The following is a 24,260-nucleotide window of genomic DNA, read 5'->3' as shown; positions in this document are numbered from 1 at the left end:
ACGTATGTGGGATCGTGTGCTTGCTCAAGTAGAATTTGCTTACAACGATTCACCAAACCAAAGCACAGGAAGCAGTCCTTTTCAGATTGTGTACGGAATGCATCCCCGAGGAGTGCATGAACTGTGGGATTTGGGACAGCTAGAGAAAAGAAGTGCTGACGGGGAAGACTTTGCAAGAGCAATTAACGACCTACATGAGCAGGTGAAGATGAAATTACAGGACAACAGTCAGAAGTACAAACAGAAAGCTGATTTGAAATGATGTGAGGTACAATTTAATGTGGGGGATCAAGTCTTGGCACATCTGCGCAAGGAACGATTTCCTAGGGGTGAATACAACAAACTGAAATTCAAAAAAATTGGACCTTGTAAGATTCTGCGCAAGTTTTCTGCAAATTCTTATGAACTGCAATTGCCTCCAGGTATAGGAATATCGCCCATTTTTAATGTGGCAGATTTATTCCCATACACTGCCAATTCTGAAGAGGACAGTTTGGCACAACCAAAACAAGACACCTAGGAGGAGAGTAGTTCGTGGATGAGACAAATGCCTTTAGCTCAGCCACTTGAAATCGAGGGAATCCTCGACACACAAGTGGCCAGGCAGACACGGAAGAAGGAGTACCTACAGTACCTCGTCAAGTGGAAGAACTGCCCTATAGAGGACAGTTCGTGGCTTGATGCGGGACAGATACAACGTGCAGGGTATTCTATCGAGGAGCTCATGGACCGGAGCCATGAATTTTTGTTACCCCGGGAGCCTGATGCAGGAGCATCCAACCAGGGGTAGACAAGTGGAGGTGTTTGTCTCGCAAGCTAAACAGGTTCACAGGTCATTGTACCTGAGTTGTTTTTTTTCTTTTCTTATTTTATTTCCTTAGTTATCAGCAGTTGGGACATGACAGCAGTTTCGGTTTCGTTTTTTATTAAGGAGTTTTGTTTTATTTATTTACAAAAAAAAACAAAAACTCTGTTTCTTTTAAAATTAATCCTAGAATTTAGATAAATCGGAAATTGACAGTTTCTTATGGTAACTGTATGTAACTGTTAACAGTTTCCAAAAATTGTTTAACAAATCATATAAAAGAAAAAAGAACAAATCATTGTAAGGTTGATTTCCATCATAGTAGAAGAGCAATAAAGAATTTACAAGTAATATTTCACAGTCATCTGAATTCCATGTGCAATTAGTTTCTTTCGTGTTCTTAAAATATATTGAGCGCATTTCCAAACAGAAGCAAGCAGTGGAAATTGAATTCTTTTAGCAGACATCAAGACAAACAAAGACAGCAAGACTGAGAGTGTGGAAGTGCCATTGCAAGCGTACTGAGAGGAAACCATCAAAGAACCGACAAGCCTCACAAACAAATCACCTATAATTCTAAGTGATAACGAGTGTACAAAAAAGCAAACAAGCAGAGGGTTTCACATTTAATATCAACAGAATCACCAATACGAAAACAACATCAAAGACTAGGTACTACAAGACCCATTATATAAATCTTTTCATTGCAAACACAATTTGAAAAATAAGTTACAAGAGTCTTTGCAAAGTAATTTATAAGTTAAGTAGGACAGTTCATATTACAAGTAGATCGAAGACCTGGGTTCAAAACCTTGAATTACATATACATAAGTTAAACCAGTTCATGTCACAAGTAGATCGAAGACCTGGGTTTGAAACCCTGAACATACTCTCACCCTAAAACCCCAAAGATTTCAAGCAAGACAAGCTACCTATCCATATTCCATGGAGGGACTAATTAAACGGCATAGAGGTTGAAGCCTGAAACTAAGACATAGTAGCATCAACAGTTTACATGTATGAACATCATGGAAAGACCCTACCCGGTCTAGCGAAGTACAAGAGGATCTGAAGCCACCGTTGCTCGCTTGCCTTCCACCTGCAACCACCACTAGCAGAGAATCAACAACAGAGTAAAACAGAAATCGAATGAGTAAAGAGACAGGGTAAGGGTTTCACTTACCAGAGAAGGGGTCGACGAACTGTAAGAAGAGAGACGACAACAGGTCACAAACCAGCAAGAGACCCTGCTCACAAGGAGCATTCACTGTCAGGACCGGAAAGAGAAGCAAAGCAAATATAGGAATCCATCAAAACAGATAAAACACTAGCAGAGTCCTGCTACTGGACAAGTCGTGGCCGAGAAGCCAAGCTGAGCACCAGAGAAACATTAACGAAACCCTCAGGAGGAAAACCAGAGAGCAAACCCTCTCAGCGCAAACAAACAACAGTCGAAATGACGGACCAAGTGAGGAGCTAGGGTTACAAGCACAGTGAAGGTGGGAGAACAGAGCCCGAGGTTGAGACAGGTGTCTCCCTCACAAGAGTACCATAGCAATCACATTAATCACAACCAAAATATCTAAGTACCACTACACCCTACCAAAAATCATAAATTTAATAATTTCGAATAAACCAAATCTTGTGTCTGGTTAGAGTACATGGGTTGGTCCCATCAGTGGTTGTACATTTCAGCTTAATGTGAGATAAATCTATAAGCCAAGTGAAGGATAATTTAAATATCAAATTAGAAAGCCAAACCACCTACATGTTCACAACTTGAAGACATTAATGAGGTACAATCAATATGCTCATGTAGTTGATTATGTGTTTCTTGTTGATCCAATTCAAGTTCCCAACAAAGAAGCATTTGATAAGTCAAAATGTTTTGAATACAATTATCATGTGCTTGGGGGGAACCATTCTGTAGAATCTCAAAGGAAATTGATGCAGAAATATCCCAATAACCCACGTTTTGAAACAATGAAATGTATCATTTATGTTGGTTTATCAAATACACAAGCAAAGTTATTGGCATGGGATCATAATACAGATAATGAGTAGAGGATGTCTACAACTTTCATCCAAATGGTTAAATTTATTCATAATGAATTTAAAGAAAAATGTGGTCGGCATAAGACAAAGTTTAGCCTAGAATTTTAGAAGGCATGTTGTATGGAAATAGTCTATCAAATTGAGGAAAAAATCAATTCAAAAGGAGGCAAAGTACATTTTGATATATTCAGAAGTATTGATCACATTTTCTAGTTGGAATTTATAACTAGATAGATATGGGAATTGATTAATGATATTTTTAGCATGTGGGAGAACATTGGAATTAAAAATTAGAAGGTCAAAAAGTTTAAACCATTGATATGTAGCAGCAGTAAATCAGGTCCTCAAATGAAGTAGCTTCTAGAAGATACGACTATCACACCTTGGAGAGCATTGCAAGAAGTGAAGGATGAAAAACTTGTCAATACAATATTATCTCATGTGAAGTTAAGAGAATTATCATTGGATGAAATGTGTGAGGAATTTCAAAAGTAAGTTTGTTGAATTATTTTTACTTATTTCTAGATTATAATTTTATTTTGAATATAACATATTGTTGTTGGTAGTATTTGTTATACATATCATTATATTAATTTTTTTTTACTTTATCTATTCAATCACAAGGTTTACATGAAAATATAAGAACAAATGGTTAAATGTTTGAATGAAGATTGTTGGGATGATGTTGTACGCAACTATCCAGATTCAAGTTGTACATCAAAACTAAAAGATTTTTATCTTGCATTTAAAAAGGTATGTTGATTTATACATTCATTTTTATTCATCTGTATACTATTTTTACTTTATAACTTATATATATATATATATATATATATATATATATATATATATATATATATATATATATATATATATATATATTTGTTTATTTTATTAAAGATGAAGAATGATGAAATTGGAGCACCGGATAGTTTCAGAGGCTTTATTGAGCAAATTAAGATTGAAATACTGAGAATGCAGCATCTTAGTAATGTTGAAATTGATCCAACTATTAATCATTTCATTTGGAATGGGCTTGACACTATTCAATATCAAATAATACAATGTGATTGTGAAGACATTACTAAACTCATACCTAAAAGGGATTATTCCCTAGTTATTGCAGATATTCCCCATGGTTTCGATATCCCAAACATTGACTATGATAGTGACCCTTAGACTTATCAAACTCCTAGTAAAGTGGTTGCAGGATTTGTAGAAGTCACATCATCACCATTATGGAGATTTGTCACATTTCATTCAGACACACAATTGGCATTGTTATTGACAAGACAAACTCAAGGATGTAGCTTACATGGTAAGACGTTGAAATTGTATGTTTGATTAATGTTAAAAAATTCATTTATGTACAAGTTAATTATAATTTTACTATTTCATGTTACATGCAAAAGTAAAATCTTATTAACCATGAAGATTAACCAATTATAAGTAATTGTGAGTTCATCCATATTGAAAGTTGGAAAAAAGATTATAGCTATAAGTCTATGCTTCTTAATCGAGTAGATGGAAAGAGTCATAGCCAAGTATTGGTTTATGATGATGTTGTAAAAAAACTAACCTATGAAGATAGGGAAGAAAAAGGAGAGATAGTTAACATTGATAAAAAACCGCAGTCATTGATTAACTATCTTATAGACTTATGTTCAAATAAAGGAGATTGGGTTCTGGATTTATTCTCATGCTCAGGTAAATTTTATTATATAGAATTGAATTTCAATATCTTTTTTCTTAATGTATATGTCATTATACTGATTTACTTAATTATTTCTTTTGTGTTTGATAATTAGGTACAACACTAACATGTTTCCTACAAAAAGGAACAAATTGCATTGCCATTGAAAAAGACCTAGTACATTGCAAATTTATTCAGTAAAGAATTATTGTTCTTCAATTTATTCCAGATGTAATGCAAGAAATTGTGTTGAGGAAAGGGGATTTTAATGAATCACGTGTGGAAAAAAAAGGGAAAGGAACCTCAACCACCATTAGATGGAATGATTGGGAAGACATATATTAGGAGATTCACAAACATCAAAGATCCTTCAGAAGAGGAAAATGAGAAAACTAAAGCAGAAAATATTGTGGAAGAAGACAATGATGAAACTCTAGAGTATGAAAAGTTGGGATTACGTGATATTATTGATTAAATTTAAGCATGCTTGGAAATCAAGCTCATTTTTTGTAACTATTAATTAGTTATACTTGTAATGTTTTCGCTTTGACATTTTATGAGAAGAATAAGTATTCAATTAATGTTGTTATATGTTCAATATTTGTGTTATGTGATTTTTGTTTAATTTTTATGTGGATCATTATTTTTTGAAAACACTTTGATTGTTATTATTATTTGACATGAAATTCATAAAAAAACTATTATTTAACCATTTTTTGTTCATTTTCCCTATAAAAATTTTGATTTTGACATGTCATTTTTAGCAAAAAATTATCAAAATGTATAAATTTTTATTATATTTATGTTCAAAATGTTTATTTTTATGTCAATTGTTAAAAGTTATTGTTTTTTTAATGACAATTACTTGTTGTGCATTGAAAAATTAATTAACGATATATAAATATGTAGAATATCGAAACTTTAAAATATTGACATTTTTCATTAACTATACAAAAAAATAAAGACCTCACTTAAAAAAAAAAAATAAAAGAAAAAAAAGAAAATATGAAGAAGAAGACTACTTCAAAAATTGTTAAATTTAGAAAATAATTATTCACATTTAATACATTAGAAAATTTAAAGTATAAAAATAAACTTTTTAAATATAGGGCATGATGCAGAATCAACACTTTTTAAATCAACATGCAAACCACTAACATTCTAAAAAATAATGTACATAAAAAATTTGAAGTGTCAAAAACTATGCTAAAAAAATATATATGTATTCTGCATCAACACTTTTCAAAATTGATTGATTTTTTTGTTACCTCAAAAGAACAGGTAATCGTATCAGTTCCCATTTCAAAGTTTACATTGTTAAGTTTATATGGATAATTTTATTGTCTATGGAAATTCCTTTGAAGAAGCTCTTAAAAATTTGGAAAAAGTTCTCATTAGATGTAAGGAAGAAATCTCTCATTAAGCCATGAAAAATGTTTTATGATGTTTACTGAGGGGATTGTTTTAGAACACCATATTTCAGGAAATGGAATTATATTGGATATATCTAAACTAAATGTTATTTTTAAATTATCAATTCCAATATTTCAAAGAGATGTCAGAACTTTTCTTGGTTTTACTGGTTACTATAAAAGATTCATAGAAAACTTTACAAAAATTGATTCTCCACTTTTCAAATTGCTCACAAAATATTGTGAATTCACATGGAATTTTGATTGCGAAAAATATTATGAAACATTGAAAGAAAAGATTTCTGAAGCACCCATTCTAAGAGGACCAAACTGGAAGTTATCTTTTCATATTTCAATCGATGCTTCAGAGACAACATTAGGAGTTGTACCAGGACAAAAGGATTTAACTCCTTATGCCATTTACTATACCAGTAACAATTTAACTCCTGTAGAGTTAAATTATACTGTAAAAGGAGTTTTTATTTGTTGTCCATGCCATTAATAAATTCAGACATTACATCATTGGTTACGAAACCTTTGTATATACAGATCACTCTACAATTAGGTATATAATTAATAAACCAATCACTAATGGCAGTATTATAAGATGGTTATTGTTGTTACAAGAACTCAATATTACTATTTTGGATCGACCTCGAAAACAAAATATAGTTGTTGACTTTCTCTCTAGGGTTCAAAATGATAATAATGATGTACCTATAGAAGATAATTTTCCTGATGAATATCTTTTTGCAGTATCTATTAAATCCCCTTGGTTTGCATATATTTCTAATTATTTGGCTACATGGAAGTTACCATTGTTTTGTCTCCTCAAGAGAAAAGAACAGTAATTCAAACTAGTGCAACTTATTCATGGATGGATGGAGAATTATATAAGACAGGGCCGGATTTGATGATTCGGAGATGTCTTAGAGAAGATGAAGTCCTATAAATATTAAAGGCTTGTCATGGTGAACCATGTGGAGGACACTTCACTAACAAAATAACTACTTACAAAGTCCTTATCTTAGGATATTATTGGTCTTCCTTTTCAAGGATTCCAAATAATATGTAAAGAGATGTGATAGTTGTCAAAGAATGGGGAAACATGTTACTTAAGATGAAATGCATCTACAACCTCAAGTACTCATTGAACATTTTAAGAAATGGGCTCTGGATTTTGTTGGTCCAATTAATCCACCATCAAGACAAAAAAGGTACATTCTTGTTTGCACTGATTATGTTACAAAATGGGTAGAATCTAAAGCACTTTCTTTTGCTACTGAAAATGTTGTAGTTTCATTTCTTTTTGAGGATGTTTTTACTCGTTTTGGTGTCCCAAGGGAAATTGTGACATATCAAGGTACTCAATTTACATCCAAGTTGGTACAAAAGATAATGGAGGAATACAAAATCAAACATCGAAAGTCCACTCCATATCATCCATAGGCAAATGGACAGGTGGAATCCACCAATAAAGTAATTGAATCAATTCTTACCAATATTGTGCATCTGCATAGAAGATACTTGGAAGAAAATATTCCAGAAGCTTTATGGGCTCACTGTACCACATGGAGAAATACTAGAGGACATACTCCCTATAAACTTGTTTATGGGAAGCAAGTCTTATTTCCTATTGAGTTCTAGGTAAATACCTTCAAGACATCAATTAAATTGGGTATTGATCTATCTGAAGCACAGAAACAAAGAATAGAGCAGTTGAATGAGCTAGACGAGATAAGACATGATGCTATTTAAAGAACCAACTTAGTTCAACAAAAAAGATCCAGGTGGCATGATAAGTACATAAAAGAAAGGAAATTTCAGCTAGGAGATTGAGCATTACTTTTCGACTCAAAGTTTAAATATTTTAAAGGAAAATTTCAAACTCATTGGTTTGGGCCTTATGAGATTGAAATTGTCTTTGGTAATGGTGTAGTCGGGATCAGAACCATTGATGAAGAAAGCGTGACCTTCCTTGTAAATGGTCATTGATTGAGAATTTTTCACAAGCCATTGACAAAGGAGGAATTTGTTAAAAATCTGCAAGACAAAATTGATTTGAAGATGGTTAAGAAGGATTTACCTTCCTCTCCAGCTTGATTTGAATATATATATATATATATATATATATATATATATATATATATATAATAAAAAATAATAAAAAACATGAAAACCAATATTGTTGCCATGTTTATACAGAAAATTTATGATGAAAACCAAGTATTCTTGGCACCCTAGATTTTATTCAACCCTATTTTAATCCCACATTCTTTGAAACCCTCTTTTTCTTTCTCAAAATAAGTAGCTACAAAATTGTTGAGAATCTGCAGCTTTAACAAAATTCTACAGCTAATATTGACAGAGATCATCAACTGGGATAATTGAATATTTTGGCATAAAAGAATGATCAAGCTTGCAACTGAAGGCATCCAAGGACAATTCACAAAGGTTAATCAAAACATTAATTTAAAGGTATGTAAATATTAGATTAAATAATAAAGGTAAAAAACGCCAGGTTATGAAATAATATAGATGTTGCTACTACAATTCAAAATAATCATTACTATTCCAACTTCGAACTGATTTATAAATACTATGTCTTATAAATGAAGTTGGACGTAATCCCATTCATCATTCATCATTATGCAGATACTCCACTCCATAAACCCTATTTCATTGATAATTCTGATCTCATTCATATTCCATTTTCCCGAAGGCCTTTTCACTCATTTCCATTAAACGATTTCACTCTCATCCATACTCAGACCTTTGAAACCATTTGCACTCCATAACCCTATTAAAGGAAGAAATTGCAAGTTAAAACTTCACCAACATGGGGGTTATTGTGAGGACAAAGTCTAATGGGAAGAAATTCATGGAAGGATATCCACAATTCAAACATATGTTGCAACAGGCACAATGGTTGGAATTTGTAGAAAGATTCGATGGCTATGACAGAGAGGTGACCAAGTATTTTTTCTGATCATTTGATGGAGTGGAAGCAGAAATTGGGGATATTAAAATAGTGGTGACATAATATTTCATGGCAGAAGTAACTGGATTACCTAGGGTTGGTGAGAGATGGTTCAAAAACAGAGGAATTGAAGGAAATGAATGGAAGACATTTCTTAAAAACCCAGGTACGGATACTTCAATTTTTAAGAAAGGCATCCCAAGTACATTTCTTAAAATAAAATGGAGAAATTTGTTGTTGGTTATTCAAAAATTCATGACTTGTGAAGGTAGGTTCAGCTATATGTTTTTCTATCATATACGTTTGATGATGCATTTTATTGAGGGTAATGAAATTAATCTGCCTTATTTCTTACTCAATAGTCTAAAGAAAACGACCGGTAATACTTAGAGCAAAATACAATCTATCGAGAATATTATGTATCATCATGGTTTGATAAAAATGTTAATTGAAGCCCACCTCAAGAGCATAGGAGATGATTGGGAAAGCTTTCTAGTCAGGAATCATTTTAAAGAGATAGAACAAGAAGAACCCAACAACAAAATAAAAAGAAGTAGAAGAAAGATATCTCTAAACCCTAAAGATGAACTACTTCTACAACCAGAGCAACCCTCAGAAGATGAAACTCCTCTTGCTGATGTATTAGAAAATCTTAAGAAGAAGAATATTAGAAGAAGGAAAACCAATGATAAGGAAGAAAGTATGTTTAAAAAGAAATCAAAGAAAATAGAACAGGCAAAGACTGAAAAAACAAAATTTCAAAATAAAATTCTTCTTACTAAAGCCTCATCTACTATTAGGAGAAGTGAAAGACTCAACAAATCAACAAAGGAATCATCTCGAAAATCTGTAGAGTTTATTAATCTGCAGGAAGATGAAGAACTGAAGATTCGTTCACCTATAGTTCCATCACCAATTTCTAATACAGTAAGAAGAACACATGAAATTGATTCATTTCAACAAGAGATATATGATTATATAGAGTTTTTGGAGAAGAAAGATACCAAAAAGGCCATTGCATCCTCCTTAAATCAAGAAAAAGAAATTTAGTGTGATAGTAATCCACAAGAACCTCCAATTGTAAATGCTCTCAAAGACGAAATTTTTGAATTGGAGACACTAAACAAACACTTAAAACAAAAACATGAAATGTTGAAAGTGCAGAATGAAATACAGAGGACTCAAAATGACAACATTCTCTTACATCTTGCTCTATGGTATGGTAAGAACAAAAAGCTAAAGGAAAAGAACAAATCCCTTAAGAGAAAGGTCATAAGTCTGAAGTATAAGATTCTGATGAAGAAACCAAGGATGGCAGTCACTAAGAAAAAGGAAAAGAAGACAAATCTGGATGTTTTAGCTCAAGTTTCTGAAGGGGTTCAGTAGCAGGCAAGGTTCATCAGTTTTGAAATTTTTGCATGAGGACATGCAATGACTTCCGTGTGGGGGAATGTTGAGCCTCACAATTGCTTCTTTTTGACACCCTTTTTCACTCTCTTTATTTCTTTTTGACCTCCATAATCACACAGTGGGCATCAAAATGCAGGATTATGACATGGAAGGTATATAATTGTCTTGTATTTCATAAATTGATAATGTTCTTTATTATTTAGTCTAATGTTTGCTTCAGCTACTGAATTGCAATGATTTTGCAGCTAACACATGATTCTGTAGCCAAGTCTGTGGTTTGACAGGTTCCAAGGTGCCAATTGGGAAGCGAAATATATGGATAGGTGGAAATTGATGCACTCAATGATTTCTTTCTATTCTCATGAGATAGATCGATGGAAGCAGGTCTCGGTGATACAGTCAAAGATAAAGTCAACCCTTGTAATCGACAATAGGTGAGTGAGAACGAGATATACACCTCATGATTTTCTTTGATAATAGCAAATCATGAGCGAATTATGCTACATTATTTTTCAAAGTTAAAATTAGTATTCTATTGACAAGGATTAGGCGTAGAGATCTAAACAGTTAATGCTATGAGCTTTATAAACAAACCTCTTGGTAGAAATGGGATTTTTTTAAAGAGTACGTGACAGTGAAGATTTAAACTCTGTTTTCAATATTCAGTTTATGAAAGAACCTTTTCGTTTCCATGCGTGGTTGATTGTTTGATCGATACTGTGATTGCTTGCTTCTCGTGGATGGACCCCTCGAGCAGGAAGGATTCTTGTTTGTTTTTTAGTAGATAGAATTTCCATATAATTTGAAAATTTCTGCCTGTTCGATTAAGTAGTTGCATCGTTAATTTCTTTCAGATTCGAATTAGGATTGTTTTACTAATTGTTTCTTATGTTTATCGATTCTGGATGCACACGAATTAAGCTTAGCAGTAATGATAGCAACAATATGATTTTACACTTAGATAGAGCTTTATTTTTCTTGTAGAACAGAGGATTTTATTTGCAGATCTAGATGTTACATTTCAAGCATGTGTGATTTATAATTCAAGCAAGTGTGGACGTATTTATGAAGAGGTTTATTTCATTTTTATTTCAAACAATTATGAATGCTATTTTTACAGATGTGTGATGAGATTAATAGTAGCTTTTCCTTTTGAAATTGAGTGTGTATATAATTGGTGCGAAGAGTATAATTAATTTTCATTTACAACAAGTGTGGGTTTGATTTACTTATATGTAGAGTTGTGAGATTTTCTTTCAAAGCAAAGTGTGAGATTTTTCATAAGTAGTTTTGAGTAAAAGAGTGCGATCATTTCATTTTCTAGGAATAACCACTTTTCTGATGTGAATTTCAATAACTTAATTTAATTTAGAATTTATATTTTGATAACTCAATAAAATTTAGAATTTGTGTGAATAACCAAATACTTCTAGTACATATAGTACACTTACAGTTCATCAGTGTACTAGCCCTAGTCGATAATTTATGCAAATAATTTAAGATCAATTAAATTACCAAACACATTCTATTATATTTTCTTGTATTAAATAATAAGAGGTAGCTCAATGAGGGAGAGATAGAGGTTACATGGAAACTAAATAGAGTACTTTGTGAATAATTATCTTGTAAGCCTTTTCAAGTTTCATTGAATTAAGAGTTTTTTCTTATTGATTGATTGTGTGATTTATATTTAAGTTGTAGCCATATCATGTGCACAAACCATATTAAGAGGGTCCCCTTATTCGGTATGAGTTACATTATCTTTTCCATTATTACTTGCGATATATTATTAGTAGTAATTGTATATTTCTATCAATTGTTTCATTGATAGTTATTGTAGCCTATTTTTTATTTATTTTAATTTTGAGATTCGTTGTAAAGACATATATAACTACCATAGGATATGATCTCAGACAACTGCTAATTAAAACAATCATTGAGAGTATTTTCACCACATGATTTAGTCTAGAGACTGAATAAATATGATGACTAATGTTTCTACTATTGTGGCTATAATGAATTGCATGATTTCTTTTTGTGAGGTAAAGATTTGTATTTCCTGATATCATAGACTTACATTCTAAGCATGGGAAGTTCATGTTGGCCTGCCATTAGGGAAACCATACCAAAAAAAAACTTTAATTGTTTCAAAATGTCAAAAGAAAAAAGGGAGTTTTTGGCTCCAAAATACAAAACAACTAGATACTTTGTTCAGAAATAGTGACTCTTCTTCTACATAGTACTACAATAAAAGAATATAAAAGAAAAAGAAAAGTAAAGAGGTAGATATGGATGCATATCTATTTTTTTGAATCCATAGCTTTGACATGGATGGACTCCTTGTTTATTCCTAAAGAGTAACCAAGTTCAAGAGGAGGTCCCATTTCTCATTCAATTATTGCGAGGCTACGAGCCATAACCATCAAAAGTCATTGCATTTGATTCAAAGACATGATGACATCATCCTTGACCTCATTATGATCTACAAGAACTCTTCCCAAGAAGAACTTGAGGTCTAGTAGATATAAACTATGTACATATACTGATTTTGTTTTCCCCTTGTATGACCAACATCAGGAACCTAATAAGTAACTTCAGCTAACACCTTAGCGTCTTTCATATTGTGTCATTCATTGAATAGTTCTCATTCCACTTGAGTGATTTCTTCTTGAATTCTATGAGGGGTCAACCCCTGGTAGTGAGCGGTTGGGCTCTAAGCTCAAGTTTGAGCTTTGGAGTGCCTTGCTCCTAATAAAAGGTTGCTCCTCGCCGAAATTTGACCTATTATTCAGGCATGGAAGCTAGTGGAAGGGATGAGAGGTTGGAGATGGGCGCACTTAAGTTGGAAAAGGTAGTGAGTTCCTAATGAAGTCACTTCACGTTGACTGGGCCTCTTAGTGGCTAAGAAAACGTGTTATTGAAACCATATGTAGAAGAATATCTAGAACCAAGGTAAATATTAGAATTATAATTGAAAACCCAAAGAATACAAACAAAACTAGGCCTAAATGGACTACGTCCAAGCTATGAGGGGGCTCAATTGGAATGTGACACAACATTGTTGGCTTCGCTTGATGTGAGGAGTGATTTTTGCATGTTGGGGAAAAGGTATGAATTCCCCAAAAATTAGAGTTCCATGAAAAATAACATCCTGCTTATTCTAGGAAGAGGAAGCAACATGATTGGGCCAACCTTTCCCTCGTAGAAGCAAGGCTAGAAGTGAAGCTAAGCTAGTGAAAATTCCATGAAACTTGGCACTGAGTAGGGTGCCTACGATGAGCTACATCAAGTTGAGCGAGAAGGGAGGCCTAGCCAAAGAAGTTTGAATTTGAATTTCCAAGGTGACCCATTAATAATGTTCTTCATACTTATGCATGCAATGAAAATCATTATGCGACGTGTAGAATCCTTGTAAAATGGACATTAATGGCTAGTCATTGATTGTTGGATGGTTGAAAAAATTAAACTGATCATGCCAATTCATGAGAGATGTATTTTCATCCATGGATAACCTTTGTAAATCTCAATAAATTCCCTTTTGTGTAGATAATCAGATGTGGTAATCAATGCAGAGCAAGACCAGTAGGTGGTGCATTATGGTGACCATCAACATATCATGCAATACGTAAAGTAATGTCCTTCGAGGGGGGTGATGCCACATCTCATCGAATTTTGGGCTTGTAGTGATGAAAACACGTTCCCTCGCCCCAAATCCTCCTCCTTTTGTGACCTTAGTCACCCCATTCAAGGGATGTGTATCTTGCTCTATTAGGGTCATAAATTCGTATTTGATAGGAGATTTAAGAAGATAAACCATGTGGAGGAGATCAGGTGACCTAGATTAAAGAATCTAATATTGGATAGATTATTTTCTATTTTATTTACTATACATCAGATGTGGGAAGGAATAGCCACCAAGATGGTTTGGAGATGGGAAACTACTGACTGAAAAGGTTTTCAAGTCACCAAAATTGGAATACCTTTGATATAAGAGAGTCATTAAGGATTTTAGAGGTCACTTTGATTATGAGTTTCGAGTCTCCTTCAATAATAAGTCTACAATATCGTTGTGTGAATATGAGTTTTAGACCATCTTCAAGATTTCATTTTGGTCATGTTATTGCTTTTGAGATCCATGTATCAAGAGAAGAGATAAAGGGCGAGCCGAGGTGGTCTTTGAAAATTCCTTTCAATCCTACCTATCTTAGGAAACTTTTCAAGGCCCCATCAGAATTAAGCTTCAAAATTTTATGGGGGAGAGGAGTCTAAGTTGTAGGTGTGGATATTGGTCCATAAGGAGTAATGGAGGGTGAGGAAGTTCCTAGGTGGAGATGCCAACTTTGTAGAATAAGAACCTCTACTCTCATGGCCTGCTAGTCCTTATCCATCCATGTTTTCATTGTAATTGTTTCTTATATATTCCTCTTGATGTGATTCCATGTCTAATCATGAGGAAGAGAGTAATTTTTAAATATTCGTCAATTTTTCTATTTACAAATTCCCCATAGAATAAATCCTAGCATAAGTTCCCAAATTCAATTAAGGATGCGGTTGGCGGATACTTGGGCTCTCTAATTCTCAATAATTTGAGGGATTCTTATGGAGTCTCTATCAGAGTGTTTCATAATATTTTCAAGAGTCTTCCATAGATGAGTTATGTAGGGGTAATCATAAGACAAATGTTGTACATATTATGTAGTGAATTAACATAGAGAACATCTTGAAGGGCCTATGAAGTTACATTTTTAGATGTTAACCCAAGTAAGTTTTTTCCCATGAACTAAGAGTAGGAGAAATAGGGAGACTTTAGGCTAGATTTTATGCTTCCATATACTGCTCCATGTGTTAGATTTTGGGCTAGCATTAATGATAGCCTCTGAATTTTATCCTTATTTGATGGTGAACATCCCACTTGAATTATATCCCCATCTATGTTTATCATTTTGGTTGGAGGTTGAGATGTGTCTTTCTTACAAATTCTTCTAGAATTTATTCCACAAAGCATTAAGTGGTTTAGGATGCCACTCTTTTGGAGCTAACCATTGCCTCTACATCGACGTTGGGTGTTTTGGTTGCCAATAGTCCCTCACTTTATGTCTAATTTGAGATTTTATGGCTCGAATCAACATATTTAGATCCTGCAGGTCTTGGAATTTAGGGAGTTGTTTCCAAGATTCATCTCAAAATAAGGATGAATCATTATCTTGCATCTCCCAAAAGCAATTTTGTTGCATTAGATGCATCCCTTTTTTTCCCATGTTACATATAGAGGATCCTATCAACTGGAAGGAGGTTTGGATGAGTTGTTGAGGCAAGATTTAATTGGAGTATTTACACTTTCAAATGAGCTTCCATAAGTCCTATCCACCTTACATCCAATACCACCATATTTTTTTCTCATGATACTATTGCCATGATGGAAGGATCTCTTAAACTCGGACTGCCTCAAAGCTTGGGTTTTCATAGTTTGTGACATGGTAATAGAACCAATTTTTTCTCTAGTTTCCCCTCCACAGAGAAAGGAGCACTATAGATTGTGGATCTTTGTAAGGATTGAGGAGGGTTCCATGATCACAAAAAAAAAAGTAGATCATAAAATTTAGGCTAGATTTTATGCTTCCATATATTGCTTCATGTGTTAGATTTTGGGCTGGCATTAACGATAGCCTCTAAATTACCTTATTTGATGGTGAACATCCCACTTGAATTATATCCCCATCTAAGTTTATCATTTTGGTTGGAGGTTGAGATGTGCCTTTCTTACAAATTCTTCTAGAATTTATTCCACAAAGCCTTAAGTGGTTTAGGATGCCACTCTTTTGGAGCTAGCCATTGCCTCTACATCAAGGTTGGGTGTTTTAGTTGCCAATAGTCCCTCACTTTATGTTTAATTTGAGATATATGGCTCGAATCAAAATATTTAGATCTTGCAGGTCTTGGAATTTAGGGAGTTGTTTCCAAGATTCATCTCAAAATAAGGATGAATCATTATCTTGCATCTCCCAAAAGCAATGTTGTTGCATTAGATGCATCCCTTTTTTTCCCATGTTCCATATAGAGGATCCTATCAACTGGAAGGAGTTTTGGATGAGTTGTTGAGGCAATATTTAATTGGAGTATTTATGCTTTCAAATGAGCTTCCATAAGTCCTATCCACCTTACATCCAATACCACCATATTTTTTCTCATGATACTGTTGCTATGATGGAAGGATCTCTTAAACTCGGACTGCCTCAGAGCTTGGGTTTTCATAGTTTGTGCCATGGTAATAGAACCAATTATTTCTCTAGTTTCCCCTCCACGGAGAAAGGAGCACTATAGATTGTGGATCTTTGTAAGGATTGAAGAGGGTTCCATGATCACAAAAAAAAAAGTAGATCATAAAATTTAGGCTAGATTTTATGCTTCCATATACTACTCCATGTGTTAGATTTTGGGTTGGCATTAACGATAGCCTCTAAATTACCTTATTTGGTGGTGAACATCCCACTTGAATTATATCCCCATCTAAGTTTATCATTTTGGTTGGAGGTTGAGATGTGCTTTTCTTGCAAATTCTTCTAGAATTTATTCCACAAAGCCTTAAGTGGTTTGGGATGCCACTCTTTTGGAGCTAGCCATTGCCTCTACATGGAGGTTGGGTGTTTTGGTTGTCAATAGTCCCTCACTTTATGTCTAATTTGAGATTACATGGCTCGAATCAACATATTTAGATCCTGCAGGTATTGGAATTTAGGGAGTTGTTTCCAAGATTCATCTCAAAATAAAGATGAATCATTATCATGCATCTCCCAAAAGCAATGTTGTTGCATTAGATGCATCCTTTTTTTTCCATGTTCCATATAGAGGATCCTATCAACTGGAAGGAGGTTTGGATGAGTTGTTGAGGCAAGATTTAATTGGAGTATTTACGCTTTCAAATGAGCTTCCATAAGTCTTATCCACCTTACATCCAATACCACCATATTTTTTCTCATGATACTATTGCCATGATGGAAGGATATCTTAAACTCGGACTACCTCAAAGCTTGGGTTTGCATAGTTTGTGCCATGGTAATAGAACCAATTTTTTCTCTAGTTTGTCCCCTCCACAAAGAAAGGAGCACTATAGATTGTGGAGTTTTGTAAGGATTGAGGAGGGTTCCATGATCGCAAAAAAAGAACTTGAAGAACTTTTTGAAGTAGAACTAGTCAGTCAGCTAGGATGAGTGAATCAAAGGTGCAACTTGGCATTTTCCCATTAATTTTGATTATGAGGTATTTCTAGATACTTTTCTTGAGTGAAATATCTATGATGGGGGACCAAGATATTTTACAAGAATCTTGCTGATTTGAAATCCTAGGATTCTAAATATATGTGTTTGCACCATCATCAGAGTATTGAAAAAGAAAATTTGATATTTTGGTTTATTTAGATCCATACTTGAAGTTAGATACCACTCCTCTAGCACATGAGAAATGCCTCATGTTTCTTGGAGTATCAGTGTACCCATAGAAAATGTGTTGTCCATAAATTGTTGATGCAAGATGGGGAGATCCTCACTAAAAATGTGAAGTCCCATGGTCTTCCAAGCTTAGATGGCTCCTTTGAGAGCTCCACCCAGCATTCTATTGCAAGGATGAAGAATAAAGGGGAGAGGGGTCACCTTGATGTATTCCCCTTGAAGTAATGAAATCGGTCATGGTGAATCCATTCAGGAGGAAGGAGAAAAAGGTTGAGGAGATGATGGATTTGACCTAATTGATCTAGTCATTATCAAAGCCAAATACAAGAAGGATTTGGGTCAAGTATGACAAATTAAGTTCGTCAAAATATTTGGATAGGTCCAATTTGAGCTACATACTAGGAATTTTGAAGGTCTTTAGGGAGTGGATTCTTTCAAGGGATATCATGATGTCATCTTGGATTTGTCACCCTTTGACATCCAAATTTTTTTTGGGAGATATGTGAAGAAGTAGGAGGGCCTTGATTCAATTAGAAATTATTCTAGTGATGATATTTTACACTACGTTGCAGAGGGATATAGGCTTGAAGCTACTAGGGTTGCCAGTGTTTTATTTCTTAGGGATGAGCATGAAGAAGGTAGCATTGGGGAATTTGAGGATGTAGTAAGATTGGGACAACTCTTCAACTACTTCCCATAGATATGGGTTAATTATTTTCTAGTAGACTTCGAATAATTTAGCCGTGAAGCTATCAGAACCAAGTGCCTTGTTTTTGGGTAGGGATTTGACAATTTCTTTTACTTATTCCAAATTAATCTCATGAAGGAGGGTGTCATTCTCCTTGTATTTAATTAGGGGTGGTTTATTCTACATGATTTTTTTAATGGAAGCCACCATTTGTGTCTGAGGATTAAATAAAATATTTTTCTAGTATTAGACAAGCTCTTGAACCAGGTCTTCATGGTCCTGTTGTTTGAGGCATTCTGAAATTTTAAGTGAAGATATTAAATTTTGATGCCTATTTTGCAACATTGAGTTGTGGAAAAGGAAATGTTTCATTCCCCATTCCTTCACCATTCAATGCTTGATTTTATGTCACAAGATCTCCTCCTATTGTCATTGCTCTTTAAATTGTGTAAGGCCTCATGCTTCTAGAATGATTATATCATCCAATATACCTTGGAGAATTGATTCTCACTGGAGAGATTCTATCTAGGCTTTGATATTGTGCTTATCAAGAATAATTTTTCCAAAATATTTCTTATTCTAGGATTTGTATTAGTTTTGATGTATTTGAACTTTTGTCGCAGTCTATACATGGATTTTCCTTTAATTTTGTTTTCTTCATGCCACCATTGTTTAATATTTTCTTAAAAGTTTGGGTGTTGGATCCAACATCATTCCAAGAATAAGGGTTTGTTCCTTCGGCATGCCATTATTTCCATCTCTAATTGTATTAGTAAGTGATGTGATCCATGAATAAGAATAATGGAGGCTTCCATGAAGATGTCTTGAGCCATTATATTCCTAGAGATGTAAAACCTATGTAAAGGGGAGGCTATTTGTTGAGAACCTCCTCTAAGTTTTTTTAAAGTGTGAAATCCATTGACTATGTCCATATGTAATATATGGATAAAATCCATTATTTCCTTAAATAGGCTGGATTTTCCCTCCATTTTGTGGATTTTATCATGTTAAAGTCATCTCCCAAGATCCAAGGTGCTAAGGAAATTAGGATGGAGTATTTTTTTATCAACTACGGAAAATGGACTGTCTTTAGAGAGCGTGGTGCCATAGAAATATGAAATATAATAGGTTTCAAAGGATCAAAACAATTAGAATTGAATGGTCAAGATTTGGTAGGAAGAAAAGAGGCTTAGAATTATGACCTCATGGGCATTCCATATGATGGTGAGCCTCCCCTGATTGCTCATATGTATCTATTGCAATATATTGGTCACAATGCCCCCATCTATTAACTAGTTGATTGATGGAATCACTATTCATTTCATTTCTTGTATCAACAATGAGGTTGGATTGTCATTTCTCTACCTTGCTTTCAGAATCCTTTATTTACCTCTATAGTTGAGGCCTTTGATATTCCAAGATATAATTTTCATTGAGGAGGGGTGGAATTGGAGTGATAGACCATTGAAATCAGTTTAATTCTACTTGGGTTGAATTATATTTATTCTAGTTCTTCCAAGATTTTTTTATTTATCTCTCTCCCTTTATTCTTATCTCCATTATGTGGCTTTTATGCCTGTTTTAAGGGGGAACGTGAAATTTAAGTAGATTGGGACTAGATTTCCCCTGTGAGGATCTTTGAGCTTGTTGTCAAGATTTTATAAAGGCTTTGTGTATAATATTGACTTGATACTCAGAGATGGAGCTTGGGCCTTTTCCTTTCCAAGCATTTGTAAGACTAGAGAGGCTAAGGGACTCTAGATTCATGTCTTCAATATCTTCATTGTGCACATTAGGATTGGTATTTTCCGTTGGGGGTTTATAGGGCATAGGGTCAACATGGGTAGCAAGGGTAAACTGGGGAGTGTCATAAGGGATATTGGGATTACAAGAATTGGGAATGTTTTGGTTTGGGGGAGAGGGGCTAGAGGATTGAGGCATGGGAGAGAGGGAGGCTAGGGGATAAAAAGTTGTTACTGGTGGAACGAGTTTTAATCGAGGAAGGAGGTTGAGGGGGTGTTTTGGGACCATGAAAATAACCAATGGGCTTTGAAAATACATCTTGATCTTTATTCTAGGGAGGATTGATTGTGTTAGTTTAGATCAATAAAGGGAAAATTTGATAAAGATGTCCATATTTTTTACAATGCCTGCATTTGAAGGGAATATGATCATAATTGAGGGTTTTTATCCACAACTTGTCTTGGTAGTAGATATTTATAGATTCAAATAGGGGTTCAAACATGTTCATGTAAAAAAAGATGCAGATGTAGGATATGCACATTGCTTGATTGATGACCCCAACTATTTTGACGAAGTGAACTAGAGAATTTCCAATACTTGCCAGTGTGTAATTCTCCAAAAAATCTCGAGGTAGGGAGTACATCCTAATTTTGACTAGAGCCACCGTAAAATCCTCCTTTTTAGGTACAAAACATTCTATACAGAATCTTAGGTAAAGCCTTGCAGAGTTAAATAAGCATGGACTATTCTCAAATATTCTCATGTGATATTATCTACTAGAAAATACAATGGTGAAGAAACCTTTTCCTCCTAATTTTACTTTGATGTGGCCATTGGGTTTCCATTTGAGATGGATCCACTGAGTAAGTGATTTTTCTATCATCCATATGCCTAGAAATTTTACAATGAGGACATGATCATGTTAGCACTTGGAATTCACCTAGGCTGAGATAGACAAACTCTCAAGGCTACATCAAACCATTTCACCTCGTAGCTAGCCCTACGAGGTATGAGAAGGCTCTCTCGGGTCAAATTCGATAGATCTTTCAATATGATTAGGCTGACCAATTAATAATAAAGATTTTAGGCTAGTAAATTGATAAGGGGGTTGATTTAATGATTTTTGGGGTTTTTGGTGGCAATTGGTGGAAGTGCAATTCAAGGTGCGGGGATTGAGCACAGTTTTCACAGGGGGATCTAAGGGGCAAGGTAGGAATGAGTGCTGATGCCTTAATCTGAGATGGATGATCAGAGATGATAGAGGAGAAGCTAAAGAGGGAAAACACACAATTCAAATCCTCTCTAGACAGTAGAAAACATTAAAATTGAACAAACTAAAAAGCTGAGCATGTCAAAACATGAGTTCAAACTTTACCACTTCATCTGTCCAATTTAGAAGCATAAGAGAGACGTGAAACACATAAACAAACTTACAAGAACATGTAGAGAACACACCATCAACAATCAGATCCACAAGAATCCTCAAAGATGTCTGTAAAACCCTGGCTTTCCTTGCCTTCAATTGCAGAAATAGATGCACAATATACAATGAAGCTTCCTTACACAAAAGTCCAACCCTGAAAATGAGAAGGAGAGAGCATAATATAGACCTCCTAGACCATATAACTCCTTTCCCCACCTCTAGGGGTCGAGCTCAGCTTCCTAGGAGTAGTTTGAACTAATTCTAAACTAAGAACTAGAAAATAGGCAGCCCAACAACTTGCCTCTATTACTTAGCTAACTCATCCATGCATTAATTTTTCACTTTTTACATCATGGAAGCTTCTAGAAGGGTAAAGAAAGATAAAAACTACCAAAGTGCCATGAAAATATTACATTTATCCTTCATCTACAAGTAAAAATAGTCAACCATAGTCAAAACAGTGTTTTTTGACCAAAAATGTGAATTCTGGCAAATCTGGAAGTTCTGGTCGCGCCCCTTCACAGCTGTTTTTGAGTGGGTTCCACTGGTCCAAATCAGGTGCAAGATGGCTCATTGGAAAGCTTGGCCTGTCTACTTTCCATCCCAAGTGGAATTTATGAATTTGGTGTTGATTTGACCCCTCAAAAACCATTTCTCCCAAGGTCACTTTCTGCAACTCAAAAAGTGGGCAGAAAGTCATTTTTTAGGTGTATTTTGAGCTTTTGGAGGCTCAAAACTCAAAATCAGGCTTCTCCCAAGTATTGTTAATTTTTCTTTTTGAATGCCCTTTCCAAAAATGCCAAGTTTGCAAAATTCCGAGCAGCCCTTCAAACTGGTCTCACCCGGGGTGAGACCAGTTCTTGGGAAAAACCTGTAATTGGCACAAAAAATTCACAAATGACAAAATTTTCTCCAAATTTCTTGAAATTTGGGCTGGGAGTCTCCAATCAAGTACCATGCTCAGTCAAAGAGGCTTTGGCCAAAATTTGGAGTGGATCGGGCGTTTTCCTTCGTTTTTGTGCTTTGGCCAACCGTCCTTGGAGCACCTTCGTTCTCGCCGGTATTTTTGACATTTCTCTCAAACCATGACACCTGTGTAAAAAGTGAAAGAGGTTTTTCTTCCTTGGCATGTTGTTGAAAAAAACCTCTCTCAGTTTTGCAAAATTCATCTTTGATTGCTCAGAAACAGCTTTTGAGTGAAACTTGTCCCGATGTGTGAAACAAGGGATTTTGTCGAAATGGAGCGAAATGAAGGGGATAGAGGGCTTCTAAATTCTTGGGGAAATTTTTGGGAGTGGGGAGGGATGTTAGGAAGCAGGGGAAAGTGGAATCTTAGAGATTGAGTGAGGGGAAGGGGTCGAAAAGGACAAAACACAGGCCAAACCTAGAAAATTGCCATGTTGTAGCTAGAAACTAGGGTTTGTGCAAAAATGAGGAATTTGGCGGATCTAAGGGATGGGAAGTGTTTGATAAGGTACTTTAAGGATAGGGAAAGGTGTATGAACATCAGGAAACAAGTTTTGCCGGTGATTTGACCATCCAAGTGAAATTGCCTTCAAAACCCTAGGAGAGGGAAATGACCTTGCCTAGGTGCAACTGAAGCATGAAAAAGGTGTGAAATGACTCATTAGACACTGCCATGATAATGAAAACCCTCTGAATGATGATAGGCTCAGCTGAATGATGACATGGACTGACATTTGGGCAAACCCTAGACCTAATGCCTAGTGACCAAATTTTGCTTGAAAACTCTTTGAAATGACAAAATTTGACCTTGACACTTTAAAATCACTTTGAAAGAGCATATTTGATCACTGGAGGAAGGCTGGAAAGACTGACACTAACATTGGCTCCAATGGGGATGGCAGCTCCTTGGAGGTGCCAAGAACCTCAGACCTCTTGGGAGAGCAGACCAGTGCTTTTTTCATTGGGCAATGGAGTCAACTTATTCACACCTTTGACACAAAACTTTGACACATTTATTGAATGAGAACTTGACTGAAAACTGACTGAAACTTAACTGAAGCTTGACTCAAACCGACTCGATGGCAAACTGAAATAACTTGAAAAAACTCACTCAACAGACCAAACACAAATGACTCATGACCGACTTAACTAAAACAAGAGAAGGGCAGCAGTCCATCAAGATTTGAAATCATGATGACAACCACCTGTGTTTCTTTCAAGACAATATACATCAAACTATATCAAAATGCCAATGCAACCAATCAAGTAGATGCCTTCTTGATTGATTCTCCTGATTAGATCTCATGATCAACAATAGATAGTGGTAACTGGGCATCCAAAAACATAGCTGACCATGATCTTCTTCATCACTGAACACTGCAATAAACACTATCACTGCTGGCTGCAACAAACTTGCTAGAGGATCATGAAAAACATGAAGATTTGCCACTGCCACCTCCTGCTGAAATAACAAGGTTTCCTTTGCTTCAAATTCTGATCTACCTTCAATATGTGCTTCAGTAAAGGTATGTTCATGGGCTTCAAAAAATTCTAAACAAGTAGATGAGCAGATCTCTTCTTGGAAAAACATTTCAGCACATGAAACATATGAAGAATCTGAAAGGTAATCCTGTATGCTA

This window comes from Pinus tabuliformis, chromosome 9 (genome assembly GCF_031772625.1).
Source record: "Pinus tabuliformis cultivar Carrire ecotype Pingquan chromosome 9, CPIR1, whole genome shotgun sequence".
NCBI classification, from domain to species: Eukaryota; Viridiplantae; Streptophyta; class Pinopsida; order Pinales; family Pinaceae; genus Pinus; species Pinus tabuliformis.
This window is presented reverse-complemented; position numbering follows the sequence as displayed.